We start from the raw sequence: 19214 nt of genomic DNA on the forward strand, positions 1-19214 counted from the left end.
TCCGTGACCTACCCCGTAGGTGAGTAAGGAGTCACGGAGGATGTGGACCTGCCAGTAGGCCGCAGTGCCCTGCTTCCCAGTCCTTTTGCCCTCCCCCATGAGGGCCCTCGCGGCCTGGAGGATAAGATGGAAATCCCCCCATCGCTGGAGAGCGAGCTGCACCTTGTTACGGGAGCCACGAATGTCCTCGAGGAACTCCCGCAGCGCCTCTCGCAGCGTATGGGGGGCCAGGGTCACTAGCCCCCGGCTTCGCTCCGGAGGGACCGACGACACAGCTCCATGGCCCACCGAGATGGGCAGGCAAGGGGTGGACCCCTGACGTGGCGCCTGATGGGCTGGCACCACATGACCCCACCTCAAACCGCGGTTTAATTGGGGGCGGTGGAGGGAAGATACCAGTCCCTGGTGAGTCGTGACTGGGAAATAAAGAGGTCGCTCCTTGGGGACTATCCTCTGGGGGCAAGGAGGTGGTGGCCCCAGGGTCAGCAATGATATCACGTGAGGTGGAGGGGACAGGGACGGGGTTGACAACAAGGGCAGGGCAGGGATCCAGAGTCGGAGGAGGACAGGGTTGGAAGCAGAGTCTGGGTGAGGGGTAAAGGCAGGATCCTAGGCTTCAGGAGCCACGCAGCTGGAGATTGCCCCCCCCCCTTGGTGGAGCTCAAGGGACTGGGGGGTGGGAAGGGGGCCCTCCACAATGCCGGGTTCTGGCGCCATGGCTGGCAGAGTAGCCACAGCATCTCCAGTGGGGTCCCCACCCGGGAAAGAAGTCGGTTGCCCCACGCACACAAGGGACAGCCCGTGGGGCCCAGGTCCCAGCCACACAGCATCGGCCGTCGCCTTAATGGGCTCGGCGGCTGACGGCATGCTGCCACCCACGGCTGGGCAGATGGAGGAGCCCAGGCAACCCTCAGGGGCGGGAGCAGAAGCAGCAGTTAGGGAGGAGGAGCACAGGGAAGTGGGGGCTGAGGTGAGGTTGCTCAGATTGAGGCCCGCTGGAAGAGAGTCGTCCTCCCCCTGGGTGACCGGGGTCAGACCCAGGGCCTCGATCTCCTCGTAGATGGAGGGGAGCTCCCCTTCCACCACTCCGGAGGTCTCCCCGCCAATGCCCAAAACGATGCTCGCCTCGGGGCTCACAGGGGCTCCGGATGGCAACGGGGCAGGAGGGGTTCCATCGGGGGCCTTGAAGGGAAGAGGCTTCAATGGAGGGACGATACTGCCCTCCCGTGCTGCCACACCCTCCCCAGCCAGCACTGGGGGATGGAACGCGCCTGTGGGCAAAGCAGAGGGCTCGGTATTGGTGCCCCCTTTTTTGGTCTTCCGGGGGGCTTCCGCATCGGTAGAAGGGAGAGGAGCTCAAGCCTTCCACTTGCCCCGCTTCCCTTGGACAAGGGCCCAGCCCTCCCTGGCATCATCAGGGGGCCGGCTAACAGGGGTCGGGTCAGGAAGTAGGGGCGATGGCTCAGGGACTGTAGGAGGTAGCAGTGGAGTGGCATGAGGGAGGGAAAAATCCCCCTGGGGCGGGCCCTCTCCCACGCTCAGTGGTATCCCTGCCGCACCCTCCTCTAGATGTCCCGCCAGACTGCAGGAAGCAGAGGCGGGACTTTCACGCTCGTCTGGGCGTGCTGGGGGGAGCGCCCCTTGAACCTGAGCAGGAGCAGTAATGGACTGAGTGAGAGGAGGGGCGGCTGCGGGTGCCGGGCAACCAGGGGCGCTGGCGATGACGGGGCCAGCGCCCCGCCAGGGCTCAGGGGTCCCGGATGCCTCTCTTTGCTGGGCCAAGGGGCAGTCCCTCCGGACGTGCCCCATTGCCTGCCAGAGGTAGCACTGGGCCTCCCCTGTGGAATACTGCACCTGGTAATGGGCCCCCTGGTAGGGGACCAAAAAGGACCCCTCAAGCGCCTCTCCGTCATGCTCCGCCAGTGGCAGTTGAAGCTGCACTTGCCGGCGGAACTAGAGGACGTGATGGAGGGTGGGGTCCTGGCAGAAGGGATCCATTGTAATGGCGTGTTCTTGTAATCCGGGGTTGGGATTTGCGCACGCACACACACACACACACACACACACACAATACCAGCCTTAATCCTACCCCAGCTCCCAGCCTCTTTCCCTGATATCAGTACAGAAATATTCTGATTTATGTACAGCAGCAGCAGGACAGTGAGGTACCCTGTGGGAGTGTTTTCATCCTTGCCAGTATTTGTCCCCACAGGCCAGTTTGATTGCTAACAAGTGGGTCAGGAGTTTAGTGCTCCAAGGAGAATTCCAGTCAACAGCATCACAGAGATTCCAGTCACACTAGTTACAGACAAGAGCGAGTCACTAACCAGACCAGAATTAGCATGTGAAGAAGTCACTGTCCAGTGGCCTTAGTATCAAGGAGATCACAACCTGGACAACTTGCTCTTGCACAAGTTTTGCTGGAGTCCAGCCCTGCCCCCTTCCCACCCCTGCCAATGGGGGCAGCCTACCCCAGATGGAGCTATGGGGCCCAACCCTGCCCCTGCTGATTCCAACTGGGTCCCTGCCCGCAATGGGCTACTTTTCCAGCACTGCCACCCTAACATTACCATGCTGCTCCACCTGATATTGTTTGGCCCAGTTTACTCCTGCTGTGAGGCCACTGGAGATGATGGCACTATGCCCATGAGGAAGACAAGCAGGATTTGGGCCTCAGGCTGAGGAATCAGTGTTACTGTTAGAAATCAGAGGGATTCATGAAGTCTGAAACATTCCAAGTCCTGCTTTAAGGTAAGAGGTTTGATTGACTTGAACGTGAGCGAGACAAGTCCGCCCAAGCAAGCGCCCATTAAACCCACCTGTTGCACCACTCTGTCCCATGCAACAGACACATCCAATGCAAGAGCTATAGGAACTCTGGCAAATATCATGCAAAGTAAAGATCAAACATGCAAATGCCCCCTGGTGCATTACCAGACTTAATGACATGATCACATGTTAATTTCTCAGCTAGAATAACAATTTGACTGTATCTAGTAATGGGGCTCTTAGAAGTACCCAAGCTACAGTATCTGAGCAACTCACAATCTTTATTGCATTTATCATCACACACCCTGTGGGGCAGAACTGTCATCCCCATTGGGCAGGAAGGGAACTGAGGCACAGAGAGGCTATGTGACTTGCCCAAGGTCACACTGCAAGTAAATGAGGTATTGAACCTGGGTCTCAAGTTCCAAGCTACTGCCCTAACTATGAGGCCATCCTTCTCCTCAACTCCCATCTTAGATACTGTCAGCAGTACCACTCACCATGTGCCTCCCAGGGTCTTTACCTCTAGCACCCCCTGTTGGTCTTCTCATTGGACCTGTGAGGGCTTGTTCCTGTGCACAATCCAGTCCTCTGGCTCAGCGACTTCTAGTCCAGGCCCCTTCTGAGGTAACAAAGTACAATTAAATGTCCAAACATCCCAAGAGGTCCTACCACCCGTCTAAGGCTGCTCCTCAACCCTCCCTCCAGGCCCAGTCCTCAGCCTAGTCTCAAGAGACCTTGTGCTGGGCTTTTACGCCCCTGCCTCTGGGCTGAGAGGGAAACCCAGACTCACCCTCTGCTCTGGGGTCCGCCCCAGGGACCCAATGCTCAGCAGCTAGGCCTGCTCCTTCAGATACACTGCTGCTGCTACCCTGAGCTGCTTCCGACCTCTCAGCCCCTTGTGCTGGTTCCAGCAGCCCATGGGGGACACAGTCTCACCTCTGATTCCAGGCGCTCCCAGTTCCTTCCTCCCCTGCAACACCAACCCACAGGGTGCCTCTCCAGCCTGCCCCTTTTCCTGGACACCAGGGTGACTAACTCCAGCCCTATGGCCCTCTTCAGCCTGCCTGTCCCAGGCCCTTCACAGAGAGCAGCACTCCCCAGCTTCACTGTCCTGGATCTCCTCCCCGACTGAGTTCTGCGCTCTGGAGTTCTCCTTGTCACAGCTGGGGTTACTAACAGCAAATGAGTCCAGTCTAGGCTCAGCTGGGGGATGGCCACTGGGTCACAGGCAAGGCTGAGTCTGATGCCCCTTACAGGGCAGCTGCCTGTAACTGACCCACATGGGTAATGCTGCAGGATAAATTTGTTTCCACCTAGTTCACTTGCACTCAGCTTACTATTATAACAGGATAAGGTCACTGCGGGCAGGGCTGGGAATAGAACCCAGAGCCACAAAGGTACTTTGGGGGTCTAACTCTGAAGGGGATTTAGGCACTTAAATACCATTGCAAATCTTAGCTCAGGTCTCCAAGGTGTCAGAGCCAAGACACAGACACCATGTGTGTGCCATGCCTAGCATGCTGGAGAGCTGAGCTCTGAATGGAACTCCTGCATGCTACTACAATACAAAGAATAAGAAAGGCACAGTATGGTTTGACTGAAGGCAGGATTTCCAAAGAGGCCTACTGAAAGTCTATGACAGTTCCTTGCATAATCACAGGTTTCAGAGTAGCAGCCGTGTTAGTCTGTATTCGCAAAAAGAAAAGGAGTACTTGTGGCACCTTAGAGACTAACAAATTTATTAGAGCAATGCATCCGATGAAGTGAGCTGTAGCTCACGAAAGCTTATGCTCTAATAAATTTGTTAGTCTCTAAGGTGCCACAAGTACTCCTTTTCTTTCTATGACAGTTGAGTGCCTAACTCCCTTGGGCCCCTTTGAATCCCAGTCAGACACTGCATATGGTACATTTTGATAGTTGACATTTTCAAGAAGCACCAAGGTCCCATTGACTTTCAATGAGTCCTGGGGTGCCTAAATCCCATAGGCATTCTTGAAAACGTTACATGATCCTTTAGAGATAATGGGTAACTGTCCATGTATTTCCCCTTCTGCATCCAGAAGGATCTCTGCACAGGCTTTTAGCACTAAACTGTCCGCACCATGACTCTTGGAACAGAATTAGAAAATATGTGTTCTTTTCCCATGTCACAGTTATGCAGGTCTTTAGCCCAGATTTCTCTTTCGTGTGACCTAACCCCAAAATCTGAATAGCAAGGGACCAGATGGCTTGGCAGGAAACGATGGGCTAAGTTTATGGTCTGTTGGAGCAGTTCTGAGGATAGTCTCCCAGCACTGAGCTGCTGCAAAGCTAGTAGATCCAGCCAGAAGACAATTCTCCCTGCATAGGGGAATCTGCCACTGGTGCAGAAACCACCGCAGTAACTCCTGTGCATCCCCACTCCTGCAGAAAAGAGTAATCCCCAGTCACTGGGACAGCTCCTGCTTTCTGTGAATAGGCTTGTGATGTTCCCCTCAGGTGTTATCTGGATCAGTGTTCTGCTAGGTCACTCCAATCCTTGAGTCTAGGAGCCAGCCTTACCCTGCTCCACTGCGAGAACCCCCACTCCTGGGCTGTTCACGCACAGACTGGCATATAAGCTGCTTCCACCTACTTGCAACCAAATAGCACTAGCCAATATCTCCAGTCCCAGACACAACCCTAGGAATCTCTGTCTTGCAGTGTCCAGTTATGCCTGCTGGACACTGCAAGCTTATATGAGTTCATCAATTTAACAGAGAAACTGATATGTACCTGGCTTGTTATCCCAAAGGGAATCTGTTATGCTTCAAAATCAAATGCACTGCTTCAGGTAGAATAAACACAACAGATTTATTAATAAAGATAGATTTTAAGTGATTATAAGTCAAAACATAACAAGTCAGATTTGATCAAATGAAATAAAAGCAAAAAACATTCTAAGCTGATCTTAACACTTTCAGGTTTCAGAGTAGCAGCCGTGTTAGTCTGTATTCACAAAAAGAAAAGGCGTACTTGTGGCACCTTAGAGACTAACAAATTTATTAGAGCATAAGCTTTCGTGAGCTACAGCTCACTTCATCGGATGCATTTGGTGGAAAAAACAGAGGAGAGATTTATATACACACACAGAGAACATGAAACAATGGGTTTATCACACACACTGTAAGGAGATGGCTTATCTTAAGTGATCACTCTCCTTACAGTGTGTGTGATAAACCCATTGTTTCATGTTCTCTGTGTGTGTATATCAATCTCCCCTCAGTTTTTTCCACCAAATGCATCCGATGAAGTGAGCTGTAGCTCACAAAAGCTTATGCTCTAATAAATTTGTTAGTCTCTAAGGTGCCACAAGTACTCCTTTTCTTTTTAACGCTTTCAGTGTCCTTACAAACTTAGATACTTCTCACCACAGGCTGGCTGGTTGCTCTTCAGCCAGGCTCTCCCCTTTGATCAGCACTTCAGTCGCTTGGTGTGGTGTCTGTAGATGTAGGTGGAAGACAGAGGAAGAGCATAGCAAGCATCTCTTCCCTTTATCATGTTCTTTCCTCCCCCTTGGCTTTGCCCCCTGCCCTTCAGGGTCAGGTAAGCATTACTGAATCTCTCCAAGCAAGGTTGAGCAATTCCTTTGGTGTGGCCTCATGCAGGTGAGTCATTGCATTGTAGCTGATTTGCTGGACAATGGGTTGTTTCACACCCCGCCTGGGCATTGGTTACTTGCCTTGCTGTTGCCTCTGGGGAGGTCCTCGACCCAGACCTAGTCACGGTCTGGACGAGTCTTTGCAGAGCGGGGTCGTCCCTCTTTCGTGCAGGTGAGCCGTGCTCGCCTTATTGCCAAAGGAGGGGAATTGGCGTCCCGTCTCGCTCCTCAGCACGGACTAAAGGGTCGTAGTTAAAGCCATCTCGCTGGGGCTAGGGTCCGTGCTGGAGGACATGATCTACCCAGACCAGACCTACACCATCCCAGACCGCACCATCTTCGACAACCTGTATCTGGTCCGGGACCTTTTGGAACTCGGCTGTAGGGATGGTCTGTCGTTCGCCCTCCTGTCCCTGGATCAGGAGAAGGCGTTCGATAGGGTGGATCACGGGTATCTCCTAAGCACTCTGCGAGCGTTTGTCTTCAGACCCCAGTATGTGGGTTTTCTCCAGGTGCTGTATGCCTCCGCAGAGTGTCTGGTCAGGCTCAACTGGACCCTGACCGAACCGGTCAGCTTCGAGCGAGGAGTACAGCAGAGGTGCCCCCTCTCGGGCCAGCTATACGCTCTGGCGATCGAGCCCTTCCTCTGTCTCCTCCGTAGGAGGTTGACAGGATTGGCGCTGCGGGAGCTGGAGCTGCGGCTGGTCCTGTCGGCATATGCCGACGATGTGCTCCTCGTGGTCCGGGACCCGGGCAACTTGGCGCGGATGGAGGCTTGTCAGGCCATTTACTCGGCAGCCTCCTCCGCCTGGGTTAACTGGGTCAAGAGCTCTGGCTTGGTGGTAGGCGAGCTCCCTCCCACCCGTGCTTCAGGCCATCCGGTGGAGCGCGGGTCAGCTGCTCTATCTCCGCATTTACCTTTCTGCCATGCATCCGTCTCAGAGGGAAGGGTGGTAGAGTGGCTCCGGAGATGGACAGGACTACTCCGGTGTCTCTCCCTTCTGGGGAGGGCACTGGTGCTTAATCAACTAGTTCTGTCCATGCTCTGGTACCGGCTCAACACCCCGGTCCCGGCCCCGGATTTCCTGGCCAACCTCCGGACGTTGACTCTGGAGTTCTTCTGGTCAGGACTGCATTGGGTCACTGCAGGAGTCCTCCATCTACCCCTGGAGGAGGGAGGGCAGGGCCTGAAGGGTTTTCGCACTCAGGTCCGTGTCTTCTGCCTCCAGGCCCTGCAGAGGCTCCTTTATGGTGCAGGAAGTCCGGCATGGAGCGTATTGGCGCACGCCTTCCTGCACCGCCTCCGGGGACTCCGATACGACTGACAGCTCCTTCATCTCCATCCGAGAGGTCTTCCACAAGACCTCTCCAAACTGCCGGTCTTCTACCAGGACCTCCTCCGGACCTGGAAATTCTTTTCAACGACCAGGTCTGTGGCGGCCTCCGTGGGGGAAGATCTGCTCGCGGAGCCCCTGATTCACAGCCCCCAGCTTTGTGTGCAGATTGCGGAGTCCCCCGCGGTGCACCGGAGGTTGGTCCTGGCAAAAGTCACCAGAGTCGGGGACCTACTGCACTACGACCGGGGAGACTGGCTGGATCCCTTGACGCTCGCTCAGCGCATGGGGCTCTCCAGACCTTGTACTCCCCTGTGCGTACTTCAGGAGGTGAGGGCGGCTTTGCCGCCTGCTGCTCGGGTTTTCCTCGACTGGGTCCTAAGGGAGGGCATGCCCCGCCCACCCTCCACGCCAGGCCCTCCGGACCTTTTCATTGGGCCCCTACTCCGTGGACCCGACCGGCCCCGCTGCCCCTTCACTGTGAGCCAGCTACATGAGCTGCAGCTGGTCCGTTTTCAGACCGCGCCAAGGAAACATCTATACAGAGGACTGCCTACATCATAGTTTTGCCCTTGCCAACGTGCCCCATTTGCCCTATGCAGCTTTTCCCCCCCCTTATGCCCAGCCCCCGCTTACTACCTTCAGTTTGTTTGCCTGCCCCACCCATTTCCTCCTGCAGCCTCTGTTTGTTTGCCCTGCCCCAGACTCTGAAGCTAGCCCCTTGGTTTCCCTGCCCTACCTCCAGCCCACTTATCCCCTTGCTCCGTGTGCCCATGCCCCCTCCCATGCACTTGTGCAACTCCCCATTTTAGTTTCAACCCTCTTCACTGCACCCCCAATGTTACTGCATCCCCCTCTCCCCTAGTGCAGCTAGAGGAGCCGGAATTCCACCCTGTGTTGGTGACTGACCCCTAACCCCTGATTGCCCCCACATCCAGCCCACCCCTTTTGGCATCCTCCTCCCCTGCCTGTAGCCTAGTGGGAAGGAGTGGTCGACCTGCTTTCCCTTTCCCCTCCTTCTTCTGGTATCTCCCCTTCCCTCCCTGCTCACGATGCTGGGGGAAGAGACAGGTGGGGCCCTCCCAGCAGCCCTGGCTACCCCTCCCCCGCCTGCCCCTCCATCACCCCCGCAAGCCTCTACCTCCGCCTCCGAACTATCTGCCACCACCCCCGCTGGGCACCAGCAACGACGGGCACCGGGGTGACCTCCACTGCTGCCATGACTCTCACCCCCTCAGATTCGGGGGGAGCCCCCCTAGACGGTGGGAAAAGCCAGGGTAAGAAGAAGGGGAAGGGCCCCGCTAAAAAGACCAGGCCCTCCATGGCAGGGGCTGCCCCCAATGCCCCGGCCCCACCACCAGTTGGGGCATCCATCCCCACTGTTCCCTCCACCAGCTCTGCGGGTGTCCCTCCCCCGGCCCCCAAGGTGTACGCCCAGGTGGCGGCAGCCCCCCCGCCTGCCACTACATCATCTCTCCCGCCCACCGCCTCCGCTACCATCTATAGTGGCCGGGGCCCCTTTCCCACCATGACCAGGAAGCATGGTGTCCGTTGCCTCCTGGTGCCCGCCTTGCCCCACGTGGTGACCTACATGCGGGCGTTGGCGAGGGTGGTGGGCCCACGGCCATTATGGCGGCCTCCAAAATGTATGGCAAGATTGTCTTCTTAGCATCGGAGGCCGCTGCCCAGGAGGCGGTGGAGAAGGGCCTGGCAGTAGAGGGCGTGTTCGTCCCCTTGGAGCCACTAGAGGACCTGGGCGTCCGCCTGGTCCTGACCTCCGTCCCTCCCTTTCTTCCTAATGCCGCCCTGTTACCCGCCCTCTCTACCTTGGAGAAGCCCATCACTGTCATCAGCCCTCTCCCGTTGGGCTGCAAGGACCCCGCCCTCTGTCACGTCCTCTTGTTCCGCTGGCAAGTGCAGCTTCAACTGCCGCTGGCGGTGTGTGATGGAGAGGCGCTCGAGGGGTCCTTCCTAGTCCCCTACCAGGGGACCCGTTACTGGGTGCACTACTCCATGGGGGAGGCCTGGAGCTTCCTCTGCCAGGCGATGGGGCATGTCCCAAGTGCTCCTTCCTGGGTTCAAAGGTTGGGGTTGTTGTTTTTTTGCATTTGGGTGGTGGCAGCATTTACCAAGCCAATGTTAGAGAGAAGGTGTAATCTTGGGAGTTTAATACAAGCCTGGAGTGGCAAGTATTAGTTTTTAAATCCTTGCAGACCCCCACTTCCTGCACACAGAGTGACAGAGTGGGGATTCAGCCTAGACACTGCCTCTGAAGGTATGCTCAAATAAATTTGTTAGTCTCTAAGGTGCCACAAGTCCTCCTTTTCTTTTTGTGTATACAGACCAACACGGCTGCTACTCTGAAATCTGAAGATAAGGACTCTCAGAAGGGCACACTGCTGACTCATATCCAGCTTCTCATCCACTGTAATCCCCAGGTCCTTTTCTGCAGAACTGCTGCTTAGCCAGTCAGTCGCCAGCCTGTAGTGGTGCATGGGATTCTTCCTTCCTAAGTGCAGAACTCTGCACTTGTCCTTGTTGAACCTCATCAGATTTCTTTTAGCCCAATCCTCCAATTTGTCTAGGTCACTCTGGACCTTATCCCTACCCTCCAGTGTATGTACCTCTCCCGCATCTTAGTGTCATCTGCAAACTTGCTGAGGGTGCAATTAATCCCATCATCCAGATCATTGATAAATATGTTGAACAAAACCAGCCCCTGGACCGACCTCTGGGGCACTCCACTTGATACCGCCTGCCAACTAGACATCAAGCCGTTGGTCGCTACCTGTTGAGCCCGACAATCTAGTCAGCTTTCTATCCACCTTACAGTCTATTCATCCAATCCATACTTTTTTAGCTTGCTGGCAAGAATACTGTGGGATACCATATCTAAAGCTTTGCTAAAGTCAAGATATATCACATCCACTGCTTTCCCCATATTCATGGAGCCAGTTATCTCATCATAGAAGGCAATCATTTTGGTCAGACATCACTTGCCCTTGGTAAATCCATGTTGACTGTTCCTGATCACCTTCCTCTCCTCCAAGTGCTTCAAAATGGATTCCTTGAGGACCTGCTCCATGATTTTGCCAGGGACTGAAGTGATGCTGACCAGTCTGTAGTTCCCCGGGTTCTCTTTCTTCCTTTTTTAAAATATGGGCACTATATTTGCCTTTTTCCAGTCATCCGGGACCTCCCACAATCGCCATGAATTTTCAAAGATAATGGCTAATGGCTCTGCAATCACATCAGCCAATTCCTTCAGCACCCTTGGATGCATTAGATCTGGACCCATGGACTTGTGCACATTCAGCTTTTCTAAATAGTCCTTAACCTGTTCTTTCACCACTGAGGTTCTGCTCACCTCCTCCCCATACTGTGTTGCCCAGTGCAGCAGTCTGGGAGCCGACCTTCCCAGCTGCAGATCTACTCCAGAGACTTGATTTGTGCCTGCAGCTTTATTCCATCACTGCTACAAGCCTGAACCAAAACTTTGCCATTACTGTATGTAAATACAGGTTTCAGAGTAGCAGCTGTGTTAGTCTGTATTTGCAAAAAGAAAAGGAGTACTTGTGGCACCTTAGACTAACAAATTTATTTGAGCATAAGCTTTCGTGAGCTACAGCTCACTTCATCAGATGCATTTGGTGGAAAATTTTTTACATACATTTTTGTATGTAATTAATTCCATTTAACCAATTCTATCTAAACATTGCCTATCCAAATTATTCCTTCTAGGTATGGAAAATACTTTTTCATACCTGGTTCAAACTTTACACAGCATTTCTGCTTATAGCATTGCTGCTCCGTCCCTGCAGCGAAGAGAACAATGGACAAAGGAAAAGTTTCTTTCCCAATTTTAAAAAGTTCTAACCTTCCCATTGGCTCTTTAGGTCAGGTGCCCACTTTTTTCTTTACCTGGGGGACTTTTTAACCCTTTACAGGTAAAGCAAGTAAAGACCAGCTACCAAGAGGGATTTTTCAGCTGGCTGGGTGTCCAACAAAGAGAGCTATCCCACTGCTTTATTTATTATGAATGCAGGGGTATTTATTTGTTTCTCGCAGTGACATAGTTCTGGATTAATAGATTCATAGATATTAAGGTCAGAAGGGCCATTATGATCATCTAGTCTGACCTCCTGCACAATGCAGGCCACAGAATCTTACCCACCCACTCCTGTGATAAGCCTCTCACCTATGTCTGAGCTATTGAAGTCCTCAAATCATGATTTAAAGACTTCAAGGTGCAGAGAATCCTCCAGCAAGTGACCCTTGCCCCAAGCTACAGAGGAAGGCAAAAAACCCCCAGCCCTCTTCCAATCTGCCCTGGAGGAAAATTCCTTCCTGACCCCAAATATGATGATCAGCTGAACCCTGAGCATATGGGCAAGATTCACCAGCCAGATACCCAGGAAAGAATTCTCTGTAATAACTCAGATCCCGCCCCATCTAACTTTTCTTCCTGCAAGTCAACGACCCTGACATTAACTTGTCAGGGTTATTAAAGGGCTATAAGTGTTGTTAAATCTGTCTTTGTCTGAGATTTCAACACATACAAAAGACTGGGGAAATAGAAGAGTGAAATTGATGAGGGGGAAATAATTAATCTTCTACCGGCCTATCTGCGACTCTTGACAACTTTGATTTTGGTTCGATATTCATTTCAACCAGCCCTAGGAAGGCTGGACTGGGCCTGCTAATGATTTATCTTGGGCTTTAATGCACTGCAAATGAGGCATGTCATCGTCTCCCTTCCACACCTTTTCCCATTAGTGCTGACCTGAAGGCCCGCCTGCTATCCTAGTCCTGGACTCCCCCCTTCCCCCAGCTCGGCCAATGCACCTCATTCTAGAGCTGGGTGGGAAATTGTTCTCTCCCACTCTGTGAGCTCTTCGAGATTTAAAAAACAAATGTTCCCATCCCAAATTGGGATAAAAGCTGAAAACTCACATTTTTCCATGACCCGATATTTTGACAATGGTTTCAGGGCAGATCAATTGAAATGTTTTGTTTTGACCATCTTTTGAAATGTTTTCGTTTGATTTCAATCTTTTAAATTTTTAACCTTTTAAAAGAACCTCAGAACAGCCATATTGGATCAGTTTTCTTAGATTCCTTTGGAAATCCCAGGAAAGATGCAAAGTTTGGACCTGAATCCAGATCTTAGCCCGAAAAAAGTTATCTCTAAGTGCTGGTCACTTACATTTCTTACAAACCAGGAAAAGAAAACACTGACAAATGAGGAAATGAACTTCCTGAGAGAGGGGGACATTCACACAAATTGACTTGAGAGGGCCACTTCTGCAGCGCCAGCTGCAAAGCTGTATTTCCATGTGATGTGAGACCATTTCAAAGTAATTGCTGGCACATCCCCTGCAAGATAAAATGCCTGAGACAGTTACAGCAGCATTCACAAAACATGTGGGGCCAGGTTCCCTGTTGCCCTGCACCGAGGATAGTTAATTAAACCGAGGTAGAATGAGCAGAGCAGATCCAAATGGTATTGGTTCACGCCCACTTTGTACAGGTGTGAGTGACATCACAAGACATGGTGGCAAATCTGGCCTCTGGTGGAGCCACTTGGCTCACCACATTGGAGTTGCAGTGATTGGGCTAAGGGATAGGGAACAGTCAGCATGGATTCACCAAGGGCAAGTCATGCCTGACTAATCTAATTGTCTTCTATGATGAGAACTGGCTCTGTGGATGAGGGGAAAGCAGTGGGCGTGTTATTCCTTGACTTTACCAAAGCTTTTGATACAGTCTCCCACAGTATTCTTGCCAGCAAGTTAAAGAAGTATGAGCTGGATGAGTGGATGATAAGGTGAATAGAAAGCTGGATAGATCGGTGGGCTCAACAGATAGTGATCAATGGCTCCATATCTAGTTGGCAGCCAGCATCAAGTGGAGTGCCCCAAGGGTCAGTCCTGGGGCTGGTTTTGTTCAATAACTTCATTAATGATCTGGAGAATGGTGTGGACTGCACCCTCAGAAAGTTTGCAGATGATACTAAACTGGGAGGAGTGTTAGATAGGATACAGAGGGACCTAGACAAATTAGAGGATTGAGCCAAAATAAATCTGATGAGGTTCAACAAGGACAAGTGCAGAGTCCTGCACTTAGGACAGAAGAATCCCATGCACTGCTACAGACTAGGGACTGATTTTCTGCAGAAATGCTGCCTAGCCAAGGACCTAGGGGTTACAGTGGATGAGAAGCTGGATATGAGTCAACAGTGTGCCCTTCTTGCCAAGAAGGCTAATGGTATTTTGGGCTGTATAAGTAGGGGCATTGTCAGCAGATCGAGGGACGTGATCATTCCCCTCTATTCGACGTTGGTGAGGCCTCATCTGGAGTACTGTGTCCACTTTTGGGCCCCACACTACAAAAAGGATGTGGAAAAATTGGAAAGCGTCCAGCAGAGGGCAACAAAAATGATTAGAGGACTGGAACACATGACTTATGGGGAGAGGCTGAGGGAACTGGGATTGTTTAGTCTGCAGAAGAGAAGAATGAGGGGGGATTTGATAGCTGCTTTCAACTACCTGAAAGGGGGTTCCAAAGAGGATGGATCTAGACTGTTCTCAGTGGTGGTAGATGACGGAACAAGGAGTAATGGTCTCAAGTTGCAGTGGGGGAGGTTTAGGTTGGACATTAGGAAAAACTTTTTCACGAGGAGGGTGGTGAAGCACTGGAATGCATTACCTAGGGAGGTGGTGGAATCACCTTCCTTTGAGGTTTTTAAGGTCAGGCTTGACAAAGCCCTGGCTGGGATGATTTATTTGGGGACTGGTCCTGCTTTGAGCAGATGGTTGGACTAGATGACCTCCTGAGGTCCCTTCCAACCCTGGTATTCAATGATATGGGTCCAGAGGGGGTTTGCCAACAGTTGGAGATCACCAAAGCACAGGTGAGGTCTGCCCATGCTGGTTGTACTGGGAAGGGAGAGGGAACTTGCATTGCTTGTTCCAGGCTTAGAGGTGAAGTCAGTAAAGAGGGCATGTTTGAGGTGGGATGACACCTTGGACCAAATATTAGCTGTGTGGTTCTTGGGGCTTCAGGGTGGGTTACAGCAGGGATGAATTTGTCCCCTTTGGTTTTCTTTGGCTGACATTTAGCGATCCATTTCTCCCTCAGCCTACGGTATTGTGCTTGGGTGAGTCGCAGGCGTGGTTGCCTGTGACTTAGAATCATAGAATCATAGAATATCAGGGTTGGAAGGGACCCCAGAAGGTCATCTAGTCCAACCCCCTGCTCAAAGCAGGACCAAGTCCCAGTTAAATCATCCCAGCTAGGGCTTTGTCAAGCCTGACCTTAAAAACCTCTAAGGAAGGAGATTCTACCACCTCCCTAGGTAACGCATTCCAGTGTTTCACCACCCTCTTAGTGAAAAAGTTTTTCCTAATATCCAATCTAAACCTCCCCCATTGCAACTTGAGACCATTACTCCTCGTTCTGTCATCTGCTACCATTGAGAACAGTCTAGAGCCATCCTCTTTGAAACCCCCTTTCAGGTAGTTGAAAGCAGCTATCAAATCCCCCCTCATTCTTCTCTTCTCCAGACTAAACAATCCCAGCTCCCTCAGCCTCTCCTCATAAGTCATGTGCTCTAGACCCCTAATCATTTTCGTTGCCCTTCGTTGTACTCTTTCCAATTTATCCACATCCTTCCTGTAGTGTGGGGCCCAAAACTGGACACAGTACTCCAGATGAGGCCTCACCAGTGTCGAATAGAGGGGAACGATCACGTCCCTCGATCTGCTCGCTATGCCCCTACTTATACAACCCAAAATGCCATTGGCCTTCTTGGCAACAAGGGCACACTGCTGACTCATATCCAGCTTCTCGTCCACTGTCACCCCTAGGTCCTTTTCCGCAGAACTGCTGCCGAGCCATTCGGTCCCTAGTCTGTAGCGGTGCATTGGATTCTTCCATCCTAAGTGCAGGACCCTGCATTTATCCTTATTGAACCTCATTAGATTTCTTTTGGCCCAATCCTCCAATTTGTCTAGGTCCTTCTGTATCCTATCCCTCCCCTCCAGCGTATCTACCACTCCTCCCAGTTTAGTATCATCCGCAAATTTGCTGAGAGTGCAATCCACACCATCCTCCAGATCATTTATGAAGATATTGAACAAAACGGGCCCCAGGACCGACCCCTGGGGCACTCCACTTGACACCGGCTGCCAACTAGACATGGAGCCATTGATCACTACCCATTGAGCCCGACAATCTAGCCAGCTTTCTACCCACCTTATAGTGCATTCATCCAGCCCATACTTCCTTAACTTGCTGACAAGAATGCTGTGGGAGACCGTGTCAAAAGCTTTGCTAAAGTCAAGAAACAATACATCCACTGCTTTCCCTTCATCCACAGAACCAGTAATCTCATCATAAAAGGCGATTAGATTAGTCAGGCATGACCTTCCCTTGGTGAATCCATGCTGACTGTTCCTGATCACTTTCCTCTCCTCTAAGTGCTTCAGGATTGATTCTTTGAGGACCTGCTCCATGATTTTTCCAGGGACTGAGGTGAGGCTGACCGGCCTGTAGTTCCCAGGATCCTCCTTCTTCCCTTTTTTAAAGATGGGCACTACATTAGCCTTTTTCCAGTCATCCGGGACTTCCCCCGTTCGCCACGAGTTTTCAAAGATAATGGCTAAGGGCTCTGCAATCACAGCCGCCAATTCCTTCAGCACTCTCGGATGCAATTCGTCCGGCCCCATGGACTTGTGCACGTCCAGCTTTTCTAAATAGTCCCTAACCACCTCTATCTCTACAGAGGGCTGGCCATCTCTTCCCCATTTTGTGTTGCCCAGCACAGCAGTCTGGGAGCTGACCTTGTTAGTGAAAACAGAGGCAAAAAAAGCATTGAGTACATTAGCTTTTTCCACATCCTCTGTCACTAGCTTGCCTCCCTCATTCAGTAAGGGGCCCACACTTTCCTTGGCTTTCTTCTTGTTGCCAACATACCTGAAGAAACCCTTCTTGTTACTCTTGACATCTCTTGCTAGCTGCAGCTCCAGGTGCGATTTGGCCCTCCTGATATCTTTCCTACATGCCCGAGCAATATTTTTATACTCTTCCTTGGTCATATGTCCAAGCTTCCACTTCTTGTAAGCTTCTTTTTTATGTTTAAGATCCGCTAGGATTTCACCATTAAGCCAAGCTGGTCGCCTGCCATAAGCCAAGCTGGTCGCCTGCCACTGACTTGATGTACAGTCAGTAGCCATTTACTTCTATTCAGGACAGTCTCTGATACCAGTCACCTAAGAGAGGCATTGCTGAATAACCATACCCAGCTCTCAGCTAGCGCGATCATCTGTAGAGTGCTTTGCAAAGGAGGACAGTAGCATTATTCCCACGACCACTAGCTCAGGGTGAGCGCGAAGAGCAGCCTTAGCCCTACATGGTCAGAATACTGAGTGTGAGCTCTTTGGGGCAGTGGTCATGTTTCTGTGCTGCATTTGTACAGTGTATGTGTAGCACAATGGGCTCCTGGGCTGTGTCTGCGACCTAGAAGCTGCCGTGCTATAACCAGTGACACTCCCTTCTCTATCCTGTGAACTTTACAGAGCGCTGTAGTGAATCTGGGGCCCAAGTGCCAGCCTCTCCGAGCCCACAGGAGAGACTCTGGGCATGATGCAGATGGGTGAGCTTCCTCCATCCCACTTGCACCCCACCCTGCCCTGCAGAGACCACCAGAAGTGCTGGGTTTGTCCAATTTTTGGAGGGGCCCGGGGATGTGTGTGAAGCAAAGAAATTCTTTTCCCCAAGTATCAGGCAGGCACAGACAATACTGAAGGGGAATTATTTACAGTACCAGAAAGACTGACAAACAGTTTCAAAGGTGTGGGGTTACAGTGACCAATTATATACCTTTCTTTTATCACTTCAATTGCATTTATCTTGTTCTTACAGAGACAAACATTGTTTCAGAGACAGAGAACACACTTAACATGACAGGAACAGAACATACACATCAAACTGTTTTGATTACATCAATTATTCATGACTACCTTAGGGCAAAGGGGTGGGGTGGGGTTGAGTGTTTACAGATATCCAGAGTGTTTATAGGTTTCAGAGTAGCAGCCGTGTTAGTCTGTATTCGCAAAAAGAAAAGGAGTACTTGTGGCACCTTAGAGACTAACAAATTTATTTGAGCATAAGCTTTCGTGAGCTACAGCTCACTTCATGAAGAGAGCTGTAGCTCACGAAAGCTTATGCTCAAATAAATTTGTTAGTCTCTAAGGTGCCACAAGTACTCCTTTTCTTTTTTCAGAGTGTTTATAGATATTCCTGTGAAGGGAGGGTTTGTTCTGCTCTAAGAGCCGAGTTACTGGACGGACATTTGACTGGGCTTTCAGTGTTCCTGCTTGTTAGTTATGTGTGTTTTTGTTTCAGCTGCTAACTGAATTTTTTAACTCTTGCCTAACGGTTCCCTCCTGTTTGACAAATCGAACTCCTAGATGAGATGTAGTCAATACTTAAATGCTTTGATATGCATAATTGGTCTTAGGATTTCCTAGGGGAGGTGGGAGAGGGGATTTTGGGGAAGGGGGCAGAGATAGGAAGTGTAGTGAGATTTTTAAGTATATGTCTGAAATATCCACACATGACACTAGAGGTTAGTAACACAAAAACAGAATTTCAGAGTAGCAGCCGTGTTAGTCTGTATTCGCAAAAAGAAAAGGAGTACTTGTGGCACCTTAGAGACTAACAAATTTATTAGCGCATAAGCTTTCGTGAGCTACAGCTCACTTCATCGGATGCATGCCACCAAATGCATCCGATGAAGTGAGCTGTAGCTCACGAAAGCTTATGCTCTAATAAATTTGTTAGTCTCTAAGGTGCCACAAGTACTCCTTTTCTTTTTACAAAAACAGAAGCAGCAGCAGCAGTACAATAGTCTACCAGGAGAGGGGGTTGTAGGCTGCGTTACGAACAAGATTTTCCAGGCAGGTGATGGTTTGATTGGAGAGTTGAACTTTGATGCGGTCTTTAGTGGTGCTGTCATGAACAGTGATAGACACAGAAGGAGCAGCCAGGACCACTCTGTGTAGTAGCTCCTTGGCCAGTTGAACTGGTGTGTTGTCCAGGTATAGGTTGTTATACCACCGAGGAGGCATTGTCATTCCAGTGAACACACGGCCGGAGAGGTGCACATCAACTAGGGTAAATAAGTTAGTAATTTACAGGCACATGGAAGCATTTGCCTGGCACTGTAGTGGTCCATACATGTAGTTGGATGCAGCGGTGATAAAACACCACTGAGTGGTGGATACTTGCACAGCAGCTTCAGCATCTATAAGAGGAAGGCTATCCACAAGGATAGAAGTGGACAGAGTTAAAGGATGGAGGGTAGAACAGGAACACACAATGTAGCTATCCATCTCTGTGCAGCAGTCTGATGTTGTCATTAGTGTGGTATTATGGGAGGATGGTGCCAGATATCCAGACAGTCCTACTCTGTACACTGTATTGTT

This window comes from Dermochelys coriacea, chromosome 10, assembly GCF_009764565.3.
Source record: "Dermochelys coriacea isolate rDerCor1 chromosome 10, rDerCor1.pri.v4, whole genome shotgun sequence".
NCBI classification, from domain to species: Eukaryota; Metazoa; Chordata; order Testudines; family Dermochelyidae; genus Dermochelys; species Dermochelys coriacea.